Source organism: Schistocerca gregaria, chromosome 7 (genome assembly GCF_023897955.1).
Source record: "Schistocerca gregaria isolate iqSchGreg1 chromosome 7, iqSchGreg1.2, whole genome shotgun sequence".
Classification (NCBI taxonomy): domain Eukaryota; kingdom Metazoa; phylum Arthropoda; class Insecta; order Orthoptera; family Acrididae; genus Schistocerca; species Schistocerca gregaria.
This window is the reverse complement of record NC_064926.1, coordinates 346474044-346499656: the sequence shown is the minus strand read 5'-3', so window position 1 is coordinate 346499656 and position 25613 is coordinate 346474044. Positions and strand designations below refer to the sequence as shown.

The window sequence follows — 25613 nt, the reverse complement described above, 5'->3', positions numbered from 1 at the left end:
CATAGTACTTGCAGTGGATCCTGATGCACTTTCGAACTCCTGTACGATGGTCTGGTTAAATGTCTGCCTATTACACATTACGACCATCTTCAACTGTCGACGGTGTCAGTCAGTCGACAGGCGAGGTCGGCTGTACTCTTTTGTGCTGTATGTGTCCCTTCACGTTTCCACTTCACTATCACATCGGAAACAGTGGACCTAGGGATGTTTAAGAGTGTGGAAAACTCGCGTACATACATATGGCACAAGTGACACCCAATCACCTGAGGACGTGCGAAGTCCGTGAGTTCTGCGAAGCGCCCCATTCTGCTCTCTCACAATGTCTAATGACTATGGAGGTTGCTGATATGGAGTACCCGGCAGTAGGTGGCAGCATAATGCCCTCATATGAAAAAAGTATGTTTTTGGGGGTGTCCGGATATTTTTGATCACATAGTGTACGTTAAGCCTCTATACAATGATGTTGCCAAGTATGTCAGCAAACAGAAATGCCATAACAGCTGAGTTTACAGATGGCATAACTGAATCTCTTAGGGCTCCAGTTGGTCTGCGTGCAACAAGCTGAATTCAAAGCGTATAAGAATAGTCATATGAAAAATATTGCCGAGTCATGGATAGGGATGATGTAGTAAAAAGAGACTGACAAAATCTCAACAAAAGTTGTTTATTTTCCACAGTCCTCAAAGTACAGAAAACTATATTAACAATGTATACAACTTTTATCAAAATATTTAAAATAATGACTCATATATTTTACAGGTATTAGCATGTTTTACTCCAGCAAACATACTCGTATATCCGGCGAGACTAAAAAGCTCAGCTGTCAGAGAGGTTGCTTTAGTAATCCACACATTTTCAATGTCAGAGAGACTTCACAATCCAGTTGTTGCTTTGTCGAAGAGACTTAGCACGTTTTTACAAGAGATGAAACTTAACAGTTCAGATGTTGCATTCATTGATACTGAATTTATTATGTGGATAAATGCAGTCGCGATGGGAGAGGGGGCGGACTCTCTGCCTTCTATAAACGTCTTGCACGGTTCACTTTTTGTGTGTAACACTGTTTTCGGCGTGTGATAGATAGTGCTGCAACTGGTAAAAATGGAGTTCAAAAACTTTATTAACTGGAGAAAAATGCATTAGATAAAAAAATTCCAGATATGTTCAGTAATTGCGAGAAAAGGTTGAAAGAAGCTTGTCCTCTCACCTTTCACTAACAAAATGCCTATTTGCAAGAATTATTTCACATTATGTGCTCAAAAATGTCACTGCACTCTTTTATCCGCACATGGAATGATTTGATACAAGAGAGAAGTATTTCCAATGTAATCTTCTAATACGCATTGCATCACGTTGTCATGCATTGTTGGCATGTCATGATTTCACTCTTCCGGTAAACCCACAAAATAAGTAAGGCGAACAAAGATTGGCGATCTTGCCGGTCAAAAAACACTGGATTGCCTCTTCTGAACCACCAACGATCGTACAAAATACCTAATACTTCCCACGCCGCTACAGAATAATGCGCTGGACAGCCATCATGTTGAAGTCAGTTTGTGTCGCAAGTCCTAGGTAAGATCTTCAGGTATACTCGAAGATAGTCCTCCAAGAATGTTTGACATTTATCGACAATTAAGGTGGCATCGATAACGAATGGACCAATGAGTCTGTCACAAATTATTCCACACTAGTCATTCACATTCCACGCACCCTGATGTTCAATGTAGGTTTTCCACATTCTATTAATGTATGTTTTATCGAATAATCGTACTATGTTTTGTAAAGGTTGATTTGTCGGAACACAATACTCGAGCAAAGAAATCGAGCTCTCTATATTTGCTGAAGCGATCAATGACCCAGTTCTGGAAATCGTTGCCATGAACTTATTTATGGAGAGAAGTAAGAAACGGATGATGTTTACGGTTCAGAATTCAGCAAATGGTTGTCTGACTTATGCCCGATTCGCGACATAATTGCCGCGTCCTAATTATGAGCCACTGCGGCTAATATCGAAATTTCCTTATTTTCTCCAGAAACTGTTCTTCAACGGTTCCTTTTCCATGGCTGTACATTTCCCTACATCTACATCTACATCTGCATCCATACTCCGCAAGCCACCTGATGGTGTGTGGTGGAGGGTACCTTGAGTGCCTCTATCGGTTCTCCCTTCTATTCCAGTCTCGTATTGTTCGTGGAAAGAAGGTTTGCCGTTATGCCTCTGCGTGGGCTCTAATTTCTCTGATTTTATTCTCATGGTCTCTTCGCGAGATATATGTAGGAGGGAGCAATATACTGCTTGACTCCTCGGTGAAGGTATGTTCTCGAAACTTCAACAAAAGCCCGTGTCGAGCTACTGAGCATCTCTCCTGTAGAGTCTTCCACTTGAGTTTGTCTATCATCTCCGTGACGCTTTCGCGATTCCTAAATGATCCTGTAACGAAGCGCGCTCCTCTCCGTTGGATCCTCTCTACCTCCTCTATCAATCCTATCTGGTACGGATCCCACACTGTTGAGCAGTATTCAAGCAGTGGGCGAACAAGCGTACTGTAACCTACTTTCTTTGTTTTCGGATTCCATTTCCTTAGGATTCTTCCAATGAATCTCAGTCTGGCATCTGCTTTACCGACAATCAACTTTATATGATCATTCCATTTTAAATCACTCCTAATGCGTACTCCCAGATAATTTATGGAATTAACTGCTTCCAGTTGCTGACATGCTATACTGTAGCTCAATGATCAGGGATCTTTCTTTCTATGTATTCGCAGCACATTACACTTGTCTACACTGAGATTCAATCGCCATTCCCTGCACCATGAGTCAATTCGCTGCAGACCCTCCTGCATTTCAGTACAATTTTCCATTGTTACATCCTCTCGATATATCACAGCATCATCCGAAACAAGCCTCAGTGAACTTCCGATGTTATCCACAAGGTCATTTATGTATATTGTGAATAGCAACGGTCCTATGACACTCCCCTGCGGCACACCTGAAATAACTCTTACTTCGGAAGACCTCTCTCCATTGAGAATGACATGCTGTGTTCTGTTATCTACGAACTCTTCAATCCAATCACACAGTTGGTCTGATAGTCCATATGCTCTTACTTTGTTCATTAAACTACTGTGGGGAACTATATCGAACGCCTTGCGGAAGTCAAGAAACATGGCATCTGCCTGAGAACCCGTATCTATGGCCCTCTGAGTCTCGTGGACGAATAGCGCGAGCTGGGTTTCACACGATCGTCTTTTTCGAAACCCATGCAGATTCCTACAGAGTAGATTTCTAGTCTCCAGAAAAGTCATTATACTCGAACATTATACTTGTTCCAAAATTCTACAACTGATCGACGTTAGAGATATAGGTCTATAGCTCTGCACATCTGTTCGACGTCCCTTCTTGAAAACGAGGATGACCTGTGCCCTTTTCAAATCCTTTGGAACGCTACGCTCTTCTAGAGACCTACGGTACACCGCAGCAAGAACGGGGGCAAGTTCCTTCGCGTACTCTGTGTAAAATCGAACTGGTATCCCATCAGGTATAGCGGCCTTTCCTCTTTTGAGCGATTTTAATTGTTTCTCTAACCCTCTGTCGTCTATTTCGATATCTACCATTTTGTCATGTGTGCGACAATCTAGAGAAGGAACTACAGTGCAGTCTTCCTCTGTGAAACAGCTTTGGAAAAAGACATTTAGTTTTTCAACCTTTAGTCTGTCATCCTCTGTTTCAGTATCATTTTGGTCACAGAGTGTCTGGACATTTTGTTTTGATCCACCTACCACTTTGACATAAGACCAAAATTTCTTAGGATTTTCTGCCAAGTCAGTACATAGAACTTTACTTTCGAATTCACTGGACGCCTCTCGCATAGCCCTCCTCACACTACATTTCGCTTCGCGTAATTTTTGTTTGTCTGCAAGGCTTTGGCTATATTTTTGTTTGCTGTGAAATTGCCTTTGCTTCCCCAGCAGTTTCTTAACTCGGTTGCTGTACCACGGTGGCTCTTTCCCATCTCTTACGATCTTGCTTGGCACATACTAATCTAACGCATATTGTACGATGGTTTTGAACTTTGTCCACTGATCCTCAACACTATCCGTACTTAAGACAAAACTTTTGTGTTGAGCCGTCAAGTACTCTGAAATCTGCTGTTTGTCGCTTTTGCTAAACAGAAAAAGCTTCCTACCTTTTTTAATATTTCTATTTACGGCTGAAATCATCGATGCAGTAACCGCTTTATGATCGCTGATTCCCTGTTCTGCGTTAACTGTTTCAAATAGTTCGGGCCTGTTTGTCACCAGAAGGTCTAATATGTTATCTCCATGAGTTGGTTCTCTGTTCAAATGCTCAAGGTAGTTTTTAGATAAAGCACATAAAAAATTTCACTTGGTTCTTTGTCCCTGTCACACGTTATAAACGTTTGAGTCTCCCAGTCTATATCCGGCAAATTAAAATCTCCACCCAGAACTATAACACGGTCGGGAAATCTACTCGAAATATTTTCCAAATTTTCCTTCAGGTGCTCTGCCACAACAGCTGCTGACCCAGGGGGCCTATAGAGACATCCAATTACCATGTCTGAGCCTGCTTTAACCGTGACCTTCACCCAAATTATTTCACATTCCGTATCTCCGTCTATTCCCTTCGATACTATTTCACTTTTTATCGCTATAAACACGCCTCCCGCTTCACTGTCCAGTCTATCTCTGCGGTATACATTCCAGTCTGAGTTTAGAATTTCATTACTGTTTACATCTGGTTTCAGTCAACTTTCTGTCCCGAGTACTGGGTGTGCATTGTGACCGTTTATTAATGAGAGCAGTTCAGGGACCTTTCTATAGAGGCTCCTGCAGTTTACTATTACCACATTAATATTGTTATTCCCTGTTGCGTTTTGCCTTCTACTACCTTGCCGCGTCTCAGGAGGCGTCTTGTCGGGCCTAGGGAGGGAATTCTCTAACCTAAGAAAACCCATATGTGCACTCCACACTGACTCCGCTACCCTTGTAGCCGCTTTCTGCGTGTAGTGCACCCCTGACCTATTCAGGGGGTCCCTACATTTCTCCACCCGATAACGGAGGTCGAGAAATTTGTACCCCAGATCTCCGCAGAATCGTCTGAGCCTCTGGTTTAAGCCTTCCACTCGGCTCCTAACCAGAGGACCGCGATCGGTTCTGGGAACGAAACTACAAATAGTTAGCTCAGATTCCACCCCGCGAGCAAGGCTTTCCGCCTTCACCAACTCCGTCAACCGCCTGTACGAACTGAGGATGTCCTCTGAACCCAGACGGCAAGAGTCATTGGTGTCGAAATGAGCAACAATTTGCAGTCGTGTGCACCCAGTGCTCTCTATCGCCGCCGGCAGGGCCTCCTCCACATCTCGGATGAGACCCCCCGGCAAGCAGACAGAGTGAACACTGGCCTTCTTCCCTGACCTTTCCGCTATCTCCCTAAGGGGCTCCATCACCTGCCTAACGTTGGAACTCCCAATCACTAATAATCCCCTACCCCCGTGTGCCTGCTCGGACCTTGCTGAAGGAGCGGCCACATGTCCACTCACAGGAAGAGCGGGCAATGCCACACGGCTAGCCTCCACATTGACCCTCCCTCAGTGGAGAACTGTCGAATAACCCAACAAAAAGAAGTGCGTGACGCACACTGTTTGGAGAATGTCGAGCATGAAGCATTACAACAGTGTCGACATTCCTGCCGCTTTCTCAATAAATGTAAACATTTTCATTTTTCTCTTCTATCGTAATAGCCCGTACTTTAGCTAACAATGCATTCAGGTTATTAATAAAAGTATTGAAGAAATGAGGAACAACGTGCACACAATGATATCAAGTCAAACAATAAATGAATGAATGTTCCAAAACTGCGAAAACTGAGTCGTTTGCCACAGACGTCTGTGTTTATGTTTTTGTTAATTTTTCTCGAGATAATACCGTTTTGGAAATAAGTATGTTATTTGTCGATTACAGTGCTATACATTACGCAATGACAGAAGTTTTACACACAAAAGTGACGTACACTCATGTTCAGAAAAAACAGAACACCTTGAATGACTAGAGATATGAAATTCATATTTACAGGACATGTTCACTAGTATGTTTTGAAGAAATTATGAGCATTTGAAGCTTGTCGGACGGCGGGTACAAGGTCAACAGTATGATTTAAGTAGATTTGCAGGATGCATCACAGACATATGCACGAACCGTACCGTCAAATCAGTGAGTTTGAAAGAGGGCGCATTATTGGAACGATAAAGTGTAATACATATATTCGGAAAATTGCTGCTCACAGAAAAATTGCATGGGATTTTGCCTATTGTGCTGTTGGTACTGGTCTATGGGAACAGGCAGCACTTGACCCAACTCTGTTCCGAAAACACACCAGAGCAGTGTTTTGACACACGTATTGTAGGAATGCCACATGTGACATAAATTTTATGAATAAAATATTTCGCAGATAATGTATGACGCAACAAGACGTATTAGTTACAGCAAGGGGTGCAGCTAATATTGAACTTTAGGAAGCTGCAACAGCTGTTGGTCCTAAAACAACAAGTGCATACCCATTTGAAAAGCATGAAACTTTGAGAGTCTTCGACAAGGCTCACAAGTGTAAAAATGTGTATCGTTGAAGAGCTGAAGAGTTATTTTTTCCATGCAGACATATTTTGACGTCAAAATCGTAAGTGAACAACAGAGACATAAAAAAGTATATCACACGATTATCGCACCATAACAACTGATACAAAACTGTCTGCACCCTGCGCAGTTTTGACGTCAATCACACCAATGAGGCACAGCAAACTGACAATTAACTCACTATACATTTTCAGAATAGGTGTCTGCCTGCCACAATACTACGTTGGTTTGAAGGTATGAATAGTTCACTGTAATGATAGTGTAATACATAGCGTCATGGCACTGCTAATATCTGCTAAGTTAACAGTGTCGTATTGGGTGTAGTATATTGCAGTTATCTATAGATGAATTGCGGGCAATGCCCTATTGTGAAATGCTATGTGAAAATTCTCAGGGAACGGTCTCCGTCACATCTGGTATACTTGTAGATAGTTTGGACGTAAGAATCGTTCAGTTTCATAGCTGTAGGAATTCTCAGTCAATGATAGGAATTGGTGAAATTCTAGCACCACTGTGCACAAATTTCTGTAACCATATGCTTGACAGTTACAGTGAGAGAGAGATCAGAGTGAGATAGTTTTCTTTTCTGTTTATGATGTTAGCAAAATATCAGTAGCATACTGTTAAGTTCAAGCTTCAAATGCTGAAGTCCTGCACATCTCTACTTCTATCAAGGAGTTCGCTTTCGTTGCATTGCCCAGTGAGACGTATATTTATAACAGTCATTGTTTGTAAATGCAAACGATGATCAGCTGTGAGAAATAACAAGGTGACAGCTTACCATAGGCATTGCTTAAACCAAAAGCATGTTTGAAATACACTGTGTACAGAATCATTCTAGAGATTTCCAGAGAATTGAAAGGTATATCACCAGTTACAGAGATAAGCGTAATGTACTTGAGAGATTCAGTATCACCAACATATGAAATTTCATAAAACATATCAAACCGTTACGATTATGTTCCTGAAAACCTTCTGCTGCTGCAGTGGATTCATTGTTTGAGTTTGAAAAGTACAGGAGAGAGATATGGAAGACTTAGATTTGTTGTAACAGTTCTTGGGAAATATCATGTACTGTAAAGAAAATGACATAGGAGACACTACTAAGATGAGTTAAAGAGATTTGTTTGGAGTACCTATGAAGTAAGCATGACAACGGATATGGAACAAAATCAGAAATGCTTTGCTAGGGTCTTAACAACTATGCATCGGCAGATGAAAATGCAACAGTATCGATTCACCTATTTAGCCATAAATTTCAATGGTTTTGAAGCAATATTCGTTGAAATCAGCATAAAACTGGCGTGAAAATTAGATGATTTGTTGTATATATGTCGGCTGTTTCTGTTTACACATCATAAGGAGACGACTGATGGTATGTGTGCAAAAAAAGCGCAGTGAAACAGGAACTTAGGGATGTAAAAGTTCTGTGATATGGTTGTTATGTGGCCTTCGCCGAGCGAGTAACTAGATTTGACTCTTCAGTATACATGTTCACTGGTAAGGGAATAGATCTGAAGCAGGAATTCTCTGGTTTACTTCAAAAATTTATTGATTTCGGTACTATTTTCACTGATTTCAACACAAAATTCAGTGTTGTCGGTTCTACTCCACTCACAAATGGGTCTTCAATGGTCTTACGCGAAATGCACATTCACAGCGGTATATCGTTCTGCAGTCTCCTCTTAAGTGTACTTCTGTACACTCCTGCATGCACCAACACGCTGGAGAAAGACATTGCGACGGCACTGCACCGGGTGTGCCTAGAAGTTCCGGCTCCTGTCTCAGTTCTCTGTGTGGACACCCATCATGACAAACTCTAAATTTAGAGTTCTAAAATTAGAGTGCAGACTTACATAACTGGTTACGTCGAGGTATACAGCCATGATCGGAGAACACAACTAATCTTATCATAAACTGATGACACGGTACCAACCTTTTCAGATTTGTATCATCTAGGAGGAAGCGGCCAGTCTGGGACGTGAAGCCGTCGCTGACGTGGAACTGCCTCAAGCCATTCAGTGTGCAGAGCGCTCGAAGCATATTGGCACTGAGTTATTTGAGGGCAGCCGACCTGGGCTGACACATGTGGAGCATGCACAACATTATACCATCTTGTGGCGGGCACACGCTGAGCAAAATGCTGCAGTCGAATCCCTATCCATCTGGCGGCTGGATACTCAGCAGCACTATGCTTGTTATTGGTGCATCTAGAGACTGCAGAATGGAGATGTTTGTTTGAATAAAGACATAAGTGTTCCTATCATATTTATACTGCAAATAATAGTGACAACCATAATCGTTGCATCGTTTTATGGTTAGCACAAATGCTCTAGTTCTAACAACCAGCAGAATTTCTCACCATTTTAAAGTTGAGGCAAGTGATTTGTTTTGATTTTTCCTATGTTTTTAAACCATTGTATATAAAATTTAAGGTAACTGGGGTAGATTAAGCTGTTTAAATTGTGACCTCATACGAGCAATTGTTTAAACTGTTGACAAGTGGAATAGCAACATTTGCATTTAGGACAAAAGAATTATAATGTTAGCAGTGGGTTCACCTCGAGGAGTGTTTGTTCAAATAAAGACATAAACTTGCCTATCCTATTCTTTCAGCAGTTGTTTAAGCACAGTACAGGTGGGATTTGGACAAGTCAGATCGAAACTTTGTGTGACAATGGCTTAAACTGCAGCCTAAGATGAGAAGTTTTTAAACATAGCACTAACGGACTGCAAATTGCAGCAAGTGATATGCGTGAGATCATTGGAAAACTCAGAGGCCATCTTGAATTCTGTACTTAGAACAAGTGAACTGACAGTCATAACTGCTGTAAATAGTTCTGCAGGTTCCCACGCATCTGCATAAATAATAGCTTTCTACCAAGTGGTTATAATTGAAGTGCGACTACCCTTAGAAGTCCAGCGTGGGCAGTAGTTACCGTACGACAGCGAAATTTGGAAGATACGCTGACGTTTTAATGGGGAACCGATTTACGCTGGAAAAAATTGTTTCCAGTTTTGGCCATCAGGTGCTAATCTGGCGCTATAGCTGCAAGAAAGACGTCTCGAAATGTTTGTGTATGTGATGAATTAGAACGAAATTTTTCTATATGTGATGAATTAGGAACGAGACATGGGTATAAAAGGTCAAACAAGTGAGAAAGGTATGATATTGATTTTATTATTAACTGCCAGTTACACAGTTTGTTCGGTATGAGCACCAGAGACGTCAACGATACGCTGCGTCCATAAAACGACGTGATCAACAGCTCCTCGCAGCAGCTGCGGTGGAATCTGAGCTATGTGTTCGTGTATAGTGGTCTTCAGATCAGTTAGACGCTGAGAGTCCTTGGTAAATGCGTTCTTTCAGATATCTCCAGAGCCCTCAGATCAGGAAATCCCGCTGGCCATGCATCTGGAAAACATCTGGAGAAGGATGCATTAAGCATATCTTTCACTGGGCGAGTGACAAAGTGTGTTGCTTCATTTTGCTTCAACATAATGATTTCCTCGCACTTGCGCTCTTCCAACGTAGGAATCAAGGTGGCACACCCGACAGGCGCTCTGGGTGTATTCTCTTCAAAGAAGAACGGACCTAGACTAAATATGCTTGTGACTTCACGCAGTCACATACGACGAGTGCAATTGCTCTTTGTGCACAACACGTGGATTAACAGGACCCAAACTTCCGCAATTCTGTGTATTTGCTGCACCTTGTAGTGTAAAATGTGTCTCGTCACTCCTTAGAATAGTGCCTGGTCACATGTCGTCAACATTGATCCGTGCCAGAAAACGAATAGCAGATTGAGAATGTTACTAGGGATTGTAAGGTTTCAGTTACTGTGCTGTGTGGATCTTGTGCAGGTCCCCGTAAATATAGACCGTAAAACTTTCCGCACTGTTAACCATGGTATGGATAACTGTCGGACTCCCGTCGGGGCACCTGCTGCATGGTCAGTTACAGTAACAGCAGCACCGTCAATAACTTTACCAGGTTTCCCACAAAGCTCACCCATGTTTTCGGATTTCATTGTCATCTTCATTAAACCATCTGGCGACATCGGGCCTCTCCTCAGACCTTTCATAAGGATATACTCTCTCAATGCAGCACTGTAATTGCTGCCGTTCACATAATACAGTTCTACTAACAGCTCACAGTCGTTCTTCGTGATAGTCGACAATCATGTTATGGCTCGTCAGATGACTGTGTGGATGTCGTACTGTCATCCTGGTGGCCAAAACTGGGACTAACTTTTTTCCAGCAGAAATCGGTAGAGATGCATTAGCACATCTACCATGATTCGCTGCCATGCGATTATTGCAGCTCACTGTGGAGTTCCGTAAGTAACTGCCCTTAATTATTAGGTTGGTGCATATGTTCATGACGTTTTTCCATAAATTTAATAAACAGAACAGATACACATAATAGAGACTTTAGTAGTCAATAATACATACACCTTCACTTCACTTTACGGTAGAAATCACATAGTTTTGAGGCAAAGAACTCGTTGAGCCATATTAGGCGAGCATTTTACACCTCAGGGTAGCAACTCTTGGTACGCTACACCTTCGCTGTTCCACCGGATGCATAAGATTATGTTTTTTGAATGCGTGCAGGTCATTGTACAGTGAGTTGCTGCTCAACCATTCCTTTCTTTTCCTCGTGTTTGCATAAAGACCCCATTTCTCGTCACCAGTAATGACACTTGGTGGGAATGGTCGGTGTCGTTCAAGAGCCAATTGATGACGAACAAGTAACTTTTGCGATTTTTCTTAGAGCATGCGATACCCATACACTCGAGCCGAGTGGTTTAAGGCGCTGCAGTCGTAGACTGTGCGGCTGGTCCCGGCGGAGGTTCGAGTCCTCCCTCGGGCATGGGTGTGTGTGTTTGTCCTTAGGGTAATTTAGGTTAATTAGTGTGTAAGCGTAGTAATTGATGACCTTAGCAGTTAAGTCCCATAAGATTTCACCCACATTTGAACATTTATGAATTTCTACACTCGATTTTTTAACCTTCCCCACTGCATGCAAATGTCGCACTTTGGTGAAATTGTCTCATTTCAATCGCATTTGCCAGTTCTCGAGTACACTGAAGTGGATTGTGGTGGATTAATGCGTTTAAACGATCTTCATCTAACCCCAAAGGTCTTCCTGAATGTGGATGGCCATTAATATCAAAACAATCCTCCTTAAAATGAGAAAACCGTTTGCTTTCTGTGTTCTGTCCAATGAAAGTATCCCCATACATGACGCAATTTTTTCTGGTTGCCTCTGCTGCTGTTAACCTTCTACTGAACTCAAACAGAAGAACATGTCGGAAGTGTTCCGATTTCTCCTCTTGGCACTCGATTTTCTACGGTTCATAGTGAACTACAAATTAAAATAGCAATCAGTTAATCAACCCACAGCAAAGGAAATATGAACATGCAAAAAAACCGCTATGAACTTATCCACCAACCTGATATAATCACCTGGTACCTGCATAAGGAAACCATGTTAAGTGGTTTTTGATGTCGCTGAAAGGAAGTCAGTTGTAAATAGCAGTCAAGTTCAGAGTGGTTACTTCCCCTTTGTCCTAGCATACGGAGACCGTCATCTTGATTTCTGGCGTCATAGAGCTGTGTCAGTATCCGTGGTCAGCCATCTCCATTTTTTTGTATTTCACGCCAATAGGACATTACACCATCTTGTATATCCAGATAATTTGTACTTAGGACAAGAAGCCTACTTCAGTAGTTAAATCAGAGGAGTTGGGAGAAACCTCTAGCACATTTGGCTGTTTTGAATCTCGCACCACGTTTTGATTCTCCTGCCTTTTTTTACATAATGGCAAATGGCCTATTAGGAGAACTCTGACAACAGCACATGATATCATGAGAGGGTGGCGGTGAAATGCAATGATGTCGTCAATGACGTCATAGGGGAGGGGGATGCGATGATGTCGTCAGTGATTTCGTAGGGAAAGGGGGAGGGCGTGCGACATCCTTTATTCGAGAACCGACTCAGGGTGCTTGGGACCAGATGTGTAACCAGTGCGTTGCCTTGATTTTAAGACTCTTTGTGTACGTAATTACTCCCATTCCAATGGATGTGACTGCCTTTGTTAATGTTGCACATCATGACAAGAAACAGAATGTCGCTCAGAGGAAACTGAACAGCGGGTATAAACTGATTTCATCACGCCTTTATAAAATTTGATATTTCCGTGAAACAGTCGTCTGTTGTGCATAACTCAGAAGTAAAAGTGTTACCATTCGTTCCTCAAAGTTTTAAAACTAGGTCTTAAAGTCTTAAGCACTCATATTAAATGTGCTCATGATGAACTGAATGACTTTAAAAGATACATTTCCATATTTTAAAATGATTTGTATTGTGTTACAACAGACAGTAGGTTCAGAATGGTTCAAATGGCTCTGTGCACTATGGGGCTTAACTTCTGAGGTCATCAGTCCCCTACAATTTAGAAGTACTTAAACCTAACTAACCTAAGGACATCACACACATCCACAGCCGAGGCAGGATTCGAACCTGCTACCGTACCGGTCACACGGTTCCAGACTGTAGCGCCTAGAACCGTTCAGCCACCCAAGCCGGCCAGACAGTAGGTTTCTGAAATAAACATACAGCAAAATTTTTATCCGCTAACGTATTATTACTTGTCGATAACCCCGTTTTGGCATCTTGATTTCATTATCAAGGATCACATTGTACACACAGACACCCATTACATACAAGTAACAAAGCAATTCAGAGTGTGTATTCAGCCAACAAATGCTCTTGCGCTTGTTAATTCTTAACCTTTGGATCTCAAACAGCTTTGAATGTCCTATGACATTCTTTCTTCATTTCCCAAAGGGTAAAGGATACAATTTCATCGTTTAGGTACCAAAGTGATCTACCTTGAACATAATAAGTGGATAACTGTCAACGACTGAGATGTAACAGTTGTTATGTGCTGCATTAGAATCTTGTTTTTGGTTCATGACACATTTTGAAGCTCACAAAATGAGTAACACCAAAAACTGCAATTTTAGAATCTTACCTGCTACTTGAAAAAATTGGGGACACTGACGTCACAGTGTCTAATGTGTTTCGCACGCCTCTACAAGTAACATTACATGATTAGCTTACTGTAATTTACCAGGACCTTGGCAGTACGACTGGCAGACAGTGATGAGGAGTCTTACATAAGCGCTGCTTCAGAAGGACACGTTGTTGAACGGACGTACACGGTTCATTGTAGCCGGGGCAATTTGTCCAACAGGCGGTCGACAGCTGCAGGCGCTGTTCGTGTTATGTCGGCAAGGCTCGGGAATTTCCGCCAGTTTGACCACTGACCTTCCCGGCGCCTTCGCCGCTGCTGCCAGACAGCCGCAGCCAGACACGTGCGCTCCACGCTGTTACATTGTTCGGAGTCACGTAAGTCATTTGTACGCTTTTCAGTTTATGTGGAATATTCTTCTTCTTCTTTTCCCCTTACCCGTTTGCCTTTTGGGTCGGCATTGTTATATTATTATAGTACTTGGAGTACCGGGCTTCGGTCAGGGAGTTGATATGAGGTTGTGTGGTAGTTGGAAAAAAGGATAAGCTTTAAAGTGTAACGGGTAAAAAAATTTATTGGACATTATAACTATGTTCAAAACTTATTTATAAACAAAGTTTTTCATTTTATTATCCTGGGGATATATGAACAATTTTTTCTGATTTCCTACTCGAGAGCAAGCTACGTATAGTTGACCGTGAGAGAAGCAAAAGTCTTTCAGGTTGATGCCGCAATATTTTAAAGTTTGTCCTTGCGCTTTGTTAGTTGTAAAACTGTAGGCTTATTTGATTGGAAATTGCAGTGTCTTAAATTGGAATGGCAGTTCAGTAGTGTTCTGGGGGTAAGTAGTTTATGCCCCTTGTTCTTTCCAGTCATAAGTTCGGCTTCGATGATGTTATTCGATAGCTGTTTGACGATCACCCTGTTCCATTACTTGTGCGCGTCTGCGCTTCTCGTGGGATGATATTTTCGTGGCTAGCTCGAGTTCGCAGTGTTTTATTATAAGATTGTCTGGCAGTTCTTGGTTCTTCAATCCCTTCATTTCGTTATTCTTCGGTTTCTCTACTTCTCTCGGTGCTCATTCTCGTTCGTTGGGAAATTAGATGTGCGCTGCGCTTTTCATGTGTTTCGTTTCTTCGTTGTTCTTTTTGTTTTCGCCGTTTTGCTTCAGACCTGGCAAGAACTGCTCTATTTCGTTTGGGCATTGTCATTCACTCACTGCACCACGTTGTCGGTTCATCCCTTCTTCACTGATAAGAAACTGACGTTCGTACCCGTGACGGGCCTTGCTATATATATGCTTGCTACTGACCAATGGGTATATTCCACAATGATGTAAGATGTTCCGGGATGTTTCCAAACATTCTGGAATCTTTCCAAATATTTCAGACTATTCCCAAACATTCCAGAACAACCCGTATCATTGTGGAACATTCCGGAACATTCTGGAATGTTCTACAAATATCTAGAGGGCGAAACTTCCCAGCCCTTATATCTCCAAAAGCACGCCCTTCATATAAAAATGGGAACCTTCTCCATGGAGGGGATAGAGGGCTACGACACTATATAACTCCCTTGATTGTACCGGCTCTTTTTTTTGAGTTTTAGCGGCACGCACATTGTATACTTACTTTTATAGCGTATATTGATATTCCCTGGGACGAAATTTCTGTACCCCATGTTCCTGTATCTAGAGTAATCTCATGTGGAAGTGTTACAATTGTTTTGCGCAGCGCGTATCCAAAGCGGGACGTGGGGACTGGCCCACTGTTTCCCTAGAATAGTGTGGGAGACCGCTGAAAAAATACAAGATAATGTCATCGCCCAAAACTGTGTTTATTCCTTCATGCCATATTTCTTATATTATCATTATAATATTCTTTGAACTTCCTTTCTGTCACAACATGTCACTTTTAAAGGTGATATCAACAAATACGGGTTCAGATACTAGTGTAAATTTCCGGACACAACCACTCGTGTGAGTAAAGCCGCTTCGCAACTGAGGTTACATTACGTGCATAGTAGCACATCCAATTGTTGTGATCCCGTTTTCATTGCTTCTGAAAACTAGCAAATGTAGTAAGAAAAGCAATAACAAAAACAACGACGACGACAGAAATAAAAACAAAACGCATTTCATCACAGTGTGTTTATTATCTCCCACGAAACCTGGGGAAAACGCCGAATGTTCGGAAGTTTCTGTCATGACATTTGCAATTCATTCTTCTTTCTTCACGTATAAAATGGTTTACACCTATGCTGTAAGCTGGTCAAAAACTCTGGAGCGAAATATTCTGGCAGTAAATTTTGGACAAGCAGTGGGTTTCCCAAAATCTTATGGGTCGAACAATTCAACAGGAGTATTTTGGGTGTAATAATCGTTTTACAGTGACAGAATATGTAATACTAGTATTCAGTGCTAAAGTTTACAGGCATCATCTGCACCAAACACTTATGTGCGCTATGAAGCAAATAGCCGTTGTACTCATAGCTTCAGTTTGGAGGAAGCAAAAAAATAGGACAGAATGAGCTACAGAACGTGTTTCCAACGAGCAAACACACTGGTGATAGACACAAAATTTGAACTGCTGTAATTGTGATAAGATTGTTTATATATGAAGCTGATATCTGTCCAGATATCATTGGTGATCTTGCAGCTCTCGAAGAATGAAGTTATAATGAAATATAGACCTTTCGCTGCTTACAGGCGTTTATAAATATCAACGGGGAGAGTTGAAAAACGTGCGCCCCGACCGGGACTCGAGCCGGGACGCATTTTTCAACTGTCCCCGTTGATATTTATAATCGCCTGTAAGCAGCGAAAGGTCTAGATTTCATTACAACTTCATAGGTTGGTTATAGGTTGTGGTGACGTTGGAATGTGATAGCTTCTTTTTCTGCAAGCGAATCGAGCGGTGCGATCAAGCTGACAGAAGGCTAGCGCCTATAAATACGTAGGCTTCATGTCCGGTGTCAACGTCGTTAAAATTCTTGCCTCAGAGAACCGCTACAACTCGGGTGAAACATCGATTTATTTTAATATTTTGTAACACGACGCGGCAGTACACCGAGAAGGATTTTAATGAGTAGTTCTCTACGTCTACATCTACGTGATTACTCTGCTATTCACAATAAAGTGCAGGGCAGAAGGCTCAATGAACCACCTTTATGCTGTCTCTCTAGCGTCCCACTCTCGACCGGCGCGCGGGAAAAACGAGCACTTAAATTTTTCTGTGCGAGTCCTGATTTCTCTTATTTTAACGTGATGATCATTTCTCCCTGTGTAGGTGGGTGCCAAAAGAATGTTGTCGCAGTCGGAGGAGAAAACTGATGATTGAAATTTCATGAGCAGATCCCGTCGCAACGAAAAACGCCTTTATGTTAATGATTGCCACTCCAATTCACGTATCATGTCTGCGACACTATCTCCCCTATTTCGCGATAATACAAAACGAGCTGCCCTTCTTTGTAATTTTTCGATATCATCCGTCAGTCCCAACTGATGCGGATCTCACACCGCACAGCAATACTCCAGAATAGGGGCGGACAAGCGTGGGCTAAGCAGTCTCTTTAGTAGACTTGTTGCATCTTCTAAGTGTTCTGCCAATGAAACGCATCCTTTGGTTTGCTCTACCCACAATATTATCTAAGTGATCCTTCCAATTTAGGTAATCCCTAAGTATTTACTTGAATTTACAGCCTTCAGATTTGTGTGACTTTTCGCGTAACCGAAATTTTTCTCATTTCTTTCAGTACTCATGTGAATAACTTCACACTTTTCCTTATTCAAGGTCAATTGTCACTTTTCGCACCATACAGATATCTTATCTAAATCATTTTGCAAGTCGTTTTGATCATCTGATGACTTTACAAGACGGTAAATGACAGCATCATCTGCAAACAATCTAAGACGGCTACTCAGAGCCGGCCGCGGTGGTCTCGCGGTTCTAGGCGCGCAGTCTGGAACCGTGCGACTGCTACGGTCGCAGGTTCGAATCCTGCCTCGGGCATGGATGTGTGTGATGTCCCTAGGTTAGTTAGGTTTAAGTAGTTCTAAGTTCTAGGGGACTGATGACCACAGAACTTGAGTCCCATAGTGCTCAGAGCCATTTGAACCATTTTTGGCTACTCAGATTGTCTCCTGTGTCGTTAGTATAGATCAGGAACAATAGAGGGCCTATAACACTTCCTTGGGAACGCCGGATATTACTACTGTTTTACTCGATGGCTTTCCGTCTATTACTACGAACTGTGACCTTTCTGACAGGAAATCACGAATCCAGTCACACAATTGAGGCGATACTCCGTAGGCACGCAGTTTGATCAGAAGACGCTTGTGGGGAACGGTGTCGAAAACCTTCTAGAAATCAAAAATATGGAACCAATTTGGCATCCCCTGTCGATAAAGTATAAAGAGCTAGTTGTGTTTCACAAGAACGATATTTTCTGAAACCGTGCTGACTATGTGTCAATAATTGTTTTCTTCGAGGTACTTCGTAATGTTCGAATACAGTATATGTTCCAAAACCCTACTGGAAATCGATGTTAGTGATATAGGCCTCTAATTCAGTGGATTACTCCTACTTTCCTCTTTGGGTGTTGGTATGACTTGAGCAATTTTTCAGTCTTTTGGTACGGATCTTTCTGTGGGCGAGTGGTTGTATAAATATGGAGCTATTTTATCAGTATACTCTGAGAGGAAGCTGACTGGTATACAATCTGGACCAGAGGCCTTGCCTTTATTGAGTGGTTTAAGCTGCTTTGTGACGCCGAGGATATATACTTCTATGTTTCTCATCTTGGCAGTTGGTCGTGATTGATCTCGTTTCGATGTTGTGGTTAGTAGCGGATAAACCAAACGTCTAAACAAGCTGAAAACCCCAATTGATAGAATTCTCATTTACGGGTGTTTGTCTATTTGTCCCAGCAGCTGTGTTCTTCACCGAAAATAAATTTTAACAGCACTCTGGGCTCTGTTATTTAAGATTTGTTTGCTTAAAAGTAAGCTTTACTTGCTAAGATCGATAAAAATTATCTCATCGTTATGTAGTGGCTCCTCTGCCACTGTTACTCTGGCATTTTAGCTTCCCCTGACCACTTGTGGTGGTTGGTACCAATACACACTGCTTGGATGAGCCCTCAAACTATTACCACGATTTAGTTTTTGCCATTTATTTAAAGTATCCAGTATGGCAAACACACTTATTCAGTTTGTATTATTATATGTATATTCAGCTGAAGGATTATGACGATTAAACCTCTATCACCCGACTTTCTCTCATTCTACTTTAGCTTCATCTAAAAACCTTTCGTCTGGTGAACTCCTGTTTTACCTGCTTCGAACTCTACTGTTCACTGTAAGGAAGTATTTTGTTACAGATTTTTTTTAAAAACATGTGAACTCATTTCTTTGTAATGCGATTGTTAGGGACTTTTTCTCTGTTCTATGATGCTACAATACCGATCACAAGGCAGATGTGTGGCTACTACAAGGGCACTTGTGACTGATTTAGGAATGGGAAAAGTTTTATGTTAAGGGTGTATGCAACTGAAACGGCCCTCTCGTACAGTACCTTGCCTATAGCTAGATAGTCCATCCAAGGATATGACTGAAAGAAACACTACGATACAGGATTTTTCATTAGCTGGAGAGCTTTTGCCCTAACTTCCCCCTACCTCAGCCAAATATGAACGAAATTGTATTTCTTGCCCTATCTAGTGAATTCAGCTTTCCTTAAATTCTTTCCTAGTGAAAGCTGTATTTGCTCAAGTTGTTTCTTAAGAACGAATTTGTAACTTGTGGCACAATGGCTGGATGAAATCAAAATGAGGATTAGAGAGCAAGGCGAGATGCATTCAGTGAATTTCAAAATAAAGTTTCGCCAAATCATCTGATTAAAAATTCTAAAACGTTTTAGCCTTAGATAAAGTTAGTAAGCAGATCGATATCACCTGCTGCAGGGGCGACCAAGAATTCAGCCCACGCTCCCCCCACCAGCAGATCATGATGTCTGAGCGATATTTAAATGGCAATACAGTAGCACTGCATGCGACTTCGTTTCGTATTTTATTTTTCTTCAACATAGAGCACAAACGAAACTAATTTTCAGTATCATTAATTTTTTGCGTAATGAAGACAAAATTTTTATGTAATACAAAATGTAGGCATATGGACAGACACAGACAGTTTAACAGATTTTCGCGCTCAGGTTGCCACGTATTTCTGATTTATTTACTTTCATAATCATAAACGGTTTTTCACACAATTAGGTTTATCAAAATATTGTAGTACTTTTGCAACGTAATTATGGAGACGTGGAAACTCTACCTGAGGAGAACAATGTAGATGTCCGGGACAGTTTTAATGTAAATGGGAATTACATTGTAGATTACTCAGTTCCAGCTCGAGATGGACAGGAGCCTTTCAACTCAAATGGCAAACTGTCTCGAAAACAGTTCGAAAAAATGTAAGATTGCCAGTGTCTTCAAAACGTTTAAGAAAGAATGCCTGTAATTCTTTCAAGGCGATAATGAATTATTCAAACGTCACACTTTCTTTAACGCCAGTGACCTTAGGGAACTGCACTGTATTTTTTGTCAGAAATTGTCCTTTCAGTCTTCAATGCATTTTCTTTTTAAATGCGTATCCCATCACGTCAAAAGTTTTTTTTTTTCACCTTGAAATGTCTTATTGTTAGCAGTGTGAAGTCAAGCCCCTTAAAATACAAGGTCTGCAATCCATTCCAGATGTTCTAATTTTCGTTCCTGCTCTCCTCTTTCCTTCATAAATTCAGAAATAGCGGATTTTAAATCGAAAAATCGTACCAGGCATGCCCTTTAACTTTACCAACGTACTTCGCGATAACATATAAAGTCTCCATACTCTTCGTTGATTTCCATCGAAAACTCTTGCAACTGCCGGTGGACTATTGTAAGCGACTTCAGAAATTTTACTGCTCGTACTAGCAATTCCTTCACGTGCTCCATGTCTGAAAATGTAGCAGAAAGCGCTTCTTGATGTACTGGACAATAAATCCCGTGGGGTATCATATAAGTTTTTGCACTTTCGTTGTCAGCTAATACATGAAATTCTTTGTGCATGGTGCTGTAATATCATTTCATAGCAAATCTGCGGTACCTTGTTGTTTATACAACTGTATAAAATATAATGGGAATTCTCATTCGTCTTTCTGTCATTTCCCTTCATTTTTTGTGACAATAGATCGCTAGACTGCCTCTTTTTATGCAAATAGCCACTGAACCTGTGAATGTCATTCGTACGAGAACAAATAGCGAAGGGTAAATGGCGTTGACACCATGATTCTCCCAAACTGAAGAGAGTTGTGCCGATAAAAAGTCCCATACCACAATACTCAAGGAAATGTCGCACTGTTCCGGGTACACCCCAGAAGGACCAAGCAAAGCTGAGACAGGTCAGGTCTCGGCCGCACATGGTCTGCACAACGTGCGTGTGTAGTTTGCCATACCGTGGCAGACCCTCCTCTGTGGTCTCTGCCCTTCAGTGTGTGATGTTCACCCGGTCTGCCTAGCTGTGGTTGTTCCTTTGCGTTTCCACTTTACTTTCATATCTCCATCAGCGTATTTGGGCCGCTTTAGAAAGGTGAAGTGTCCCTGATGAATTTGTTACCCTGGTGATATTCAACGATAAGTCCACATTCGAAGTCATGGAGCTTCCCTCTCTGAACCATTCTGCTGTTACTGCTTCCCTAATGACAACCACAATACTTCCCGTCTTCTTTTATACTGAGGGGTCCACCTCACGTCACATCTAGAAGTCAATTACACATTACGTAGGGGTTTCCGGATACTTTTGATCAGACAGTATCTATCCAGTGCATCCATATCACGCGATCTTGAGTCAGATAACTGCAGTAGTGGTCGTATGGTACATCTGGCTGTCCATGACTGCCATGCTGATCGCCACTACAATGTCTGGCTTCAGATTTTTCAGGAGGACTATACTTTAGGAGATGCTAGTGTAGAATAATTCGAATACAACATTCTATATAAGATGCGTCCTATTTTTATTGTTACAGACTTACAGTTGGTTACTGAGATCGGTTTCCATTTCGCGTTTTTATGCTCCTTTGTTTTTTCTACAGTGGTGTGAAAAAAGTGTGCTGTCTAAAAGATAAAAAATGCGTAGTTCTACAGAGCAACTAAAAATGAGACTACAACTGTCAGTGTCTAAACAAGAAAAACGTCAACGATGTGCTAGCAGAGGGTATTTCCCGATGTAGGAAAAAAATCAAGTGAAAATCACCATCACTGACGATGCTTTACCTCAATAAAGCGAAACGCATGTAGTGAAAAAAACACACATTTTTTATAGTTGCAACGACAGAACGAAAATACCCTCAAGAAATCAAATCTAAAACTGTGCACTTCACAACACGGAAAAGCGTTGTATCCTATGACTATATCATCAGTGAGTCACAGTTGGAATCGGACAACTCATACAAATATCTGGGTGTAAGAGTTTGTACATACCTGTATATGGAAAGCAATGGTCACACAGCCTCAGTCGTGGGTTAGCAGGTGGTAGACTTCGGGTTATTGGTAGAATACTGGGAAAATGCAGTCAGTCTACAAAGACGATTGTTAAATAATCACTCGTGCGACCCATATTGCTCAAGTATGTGGGACCTGTGCCAAATAGGACTAGCTTGCGATACTGAACATATACAGGAAGAGTAGCATAAATGGTCATACGTTTAATTTATGGATGTCCATCTTTGCACGGACGACTGACTTCATTTAATGATATATATGAGAAAAAGTACCACCACAGTGTATCTTGAGAATGTCTTTATTCTATCACACGAATAGTTTCGGCGGCACATTACCGACATAATCAGGTTCCACCACTGCCAAAAGCGTAATTTCCTTGGTGGTAATGTGCCGCCGAAACTAGTCGTGTGATACAATAAAGACATTCTCAAGATACAGCTGTGTCTTAGGTTTGTTTGTCCCGCGTTGGATGTTTACAGAGATGCAGAAGAAACTGAACTAACAGGCTCTTGAAGATAAACGTAAATTATCTCGAGAAAGCCCACCTGCAAAGCGCCGAGGAATATACTGCAACCTCCTACTTATCGCTCACATAGGGATCGTGAGGACAAGAGTAGATTAATTAAAAGCATGCAAAGAGGAATTTAAACAATCATTCTTTCCGTGCTCGATACGTGAATGGAACGGGAAGAAACCCTAACTGGCACAATGGAATGTAGCCTGCGCCATGCACTACACATTGGTTTGCAAAGTATAGATGTAGACGTAGAGCATAATTCACTGTGTCGAGACGTTGAATTTGAACCCTCCTCCTGCCCTAATACGAGTACAGCCACACAAAACTTTGCCACCTCGCCCGGTGGCTTTATTAGATACTAGAAATCATTTGCAACAATTGACGAAAGAGTATAATACTCTCTCTTTCCTTGTGCCTGTGTCCCGCACGTTCGCAGGATCGGCATGGTTATCGTCTCATTTGGCAAGGTTAATTTAAGGGGTGACCCGATGCCCTTCCTGTCGCCACCTCTGTGAGTGAAACGATGATGAAGACAACACAACACAATGACGAAGACAACACAACACCCAGTCCCTGAGCGGAGAAAAATCCCCGACCCAGCCGGGAATCGAACCCGGGCCCCTTGGCGCGGCATTGCGTCGCGCTGACCACTCATCTATCGGAGTGGACTCGAAAGAGTATAATATCAAAATTGACGATTAGGTCACTGTTATTTAAAGAGCAGTTATTAACTGTGTAATTATTGTGACTGTTTCCATGGCACAGTGCACGCTTGCCAGCATTAACTTTAGAGATAACTGTCGTGTTCGCCTGTGTCGACGGGCTTCACTCGCAGGTAGGCTATTTAGATTCTTGGCGGTGGATGAAATTTTCACTGCCAGTATTTTTCGAGCAAAGGTAATGTAGATGGTATCGTGAAGATCCCGATCACCAGACTTTGCGTTGTACTGAGTTAAATTCCAAAACTCTCCGCACTGTCATGAAGTAAGGAAATGTGAAACTGTTGATTGTGGTTAGTCCGCGGGATGGGGACGCTTGTCTTGGCTGCTCCATTTGTGTTGTTCGAGAGGAATAGGTACATGCCAGCACTAGGTTTCATCATCTCCCATCTCCCAACACCATCACTGCGCAGTACAAACATAACACTACACTACACAGGGTGTCCCAGGAAGGTTGCGACAAATTTCGAAGAGTTGTAGATGGTGTCTTGAGGAACAAATCGAGGATAGGAATCCGTGTCCAGAAACGTCATCCAACGACGCTGCGGAGCGCCGAAGTTATTGGCAGCGGCGCGCGCCGGTAGGTCATCCCTGCGGCAACAAACGTGACTTTGTACGCTGACGGACCACAAGCGGAACGTCTCGCAATGTTGTTTTTCAGTGATCGTGACTGACTGACATGATCGACAGTGGAGAAGATGGAGCCAGCTGCTGCATAGATTGGCCTCGTCTCCTGTGAATGAGATGCTCTGTTGCCTTGGTGGATGACAGTTTTTGATATGGGTTTCCATTTGCAGTTTATTTCTCTCCTGTATACCGAAAACCATTGGTGATTTTAGAGGGTTTCAGAAAAAAGATGAACTGCACGTCGAACCCATGTGCGAAACCGTCATCCACAGAAGCAACAGAGTATCTCATTCACAGAAGACAAGGCCTTTGTACACAGCAGTTACGTCCATCTTCGCCATTGGCGATCGTAGCAATCAGTCACGATCACTGAATAACAACCAACGTTGCAAGAAGTACCGCGTATGGTCCGTCAGTGTTACAGGACCGCCGGTGCCTGTAACTTCGACGCCTGTAGCGTCGTTGGATGACGTTTCCAGTCACGGGTTCCTATCCTCGATTTGTTTCTCAAGACACGCTCACACGCTCAACAACTCCTCGAAGTTTGTTGCAACACTTCTGGGACAGCTTTTACACGCATCGATTCCATTTATTTACACTTCAGGAAATACGCATTTTTGGACATTTGTGGTAAGTTCCTAAAAGACCAAACTGCTGAGGTCACAGTTCCCTAGGCTTCCATACTACTTAATCTAACTTAAATGACTTACGCTAGGGACAACACACACACCCATGCCCGAGAGAGAACTTGAACCTCCGACGGGGAGAGCCGTCCGAACCGTGGCTAGGCACCATAGACCGCGCAGCTACCGTGTGCGTCAAAAAATGACAACTCTCACATATCTAGTTTTCGCAAAGAAAGGAGCCAATGTGTGGGGAGGAAAAACATCTTCCAGACTGCTGAACCGATCCGGGGGAGAAGGGGGGGAGGGGAGGGGGGATATTCCAGTCAAATGCCATATAAGCCAGTACAATTAGCTCCAAAAATGCGGTTTCGTTTCAAAAATTAGTGGAATACTTGAAACTGTTTTAATAACTCAAGTAGGCCTCAGACATGAGTAATCTAAGTCTGCCCCGATTTCCGATCGGAACTTCAGCCATGATTCAAAGAACACCACCAAATTTTTTTTTTTTAAATTCCCGCGAAACTAAGCGTTTAATCGGAAATTCCAAGGTTACCAAAATTGAAAAGCAATAAATTCTGCATCGACTGAGGTTAGTTACAAAAGCTTCGTGAGGAAACTTATTTTCGATTTTCAAAAACACTCGTTTGCTGCAATGAAACGTGTAGCATCTGAGAATTAGCCAATTTCACGCAAAATTTTATAGGAAAAAAGTTGTGGACCATCAAATTAAATCAGAGAAACTGACAAAAACCTAACTCGTAAGTAAATATCTCCATTATTCAATTATTCATGTAAATCTCATAGTTAACGACCAACATCAGTTTTTTTTTACTTTTAGTTCAGTGATTTCTTCCAGTGTCCACTGTTCTTCGTTTATTAATAAGATACTCATTCAC

At 42.0% G+C, this 25613-nt stretch overlaps 1 protein-coding gene across 1 annotated transcript in view; it reads left to right on the top strand.

Moving 5' to 3' along the window:
* The first annotated feature begins 13968 nt into the window (after positions 1–13968).
* Positions 13969–25613, top strand: part of LOC126281411 (glutathione S-transferase D7-like) — a 96154-nt gene continuing 84509 nt past the window's right edge. The window contains exon 1 of the mRNA XM_049980348.1: positions 13969–14073. The gene's annotated coding sequence lies outside the window, so the exon portion shown is untranslated. The remainder of the gene's footprint in view (positions 14074–25613) is intronic.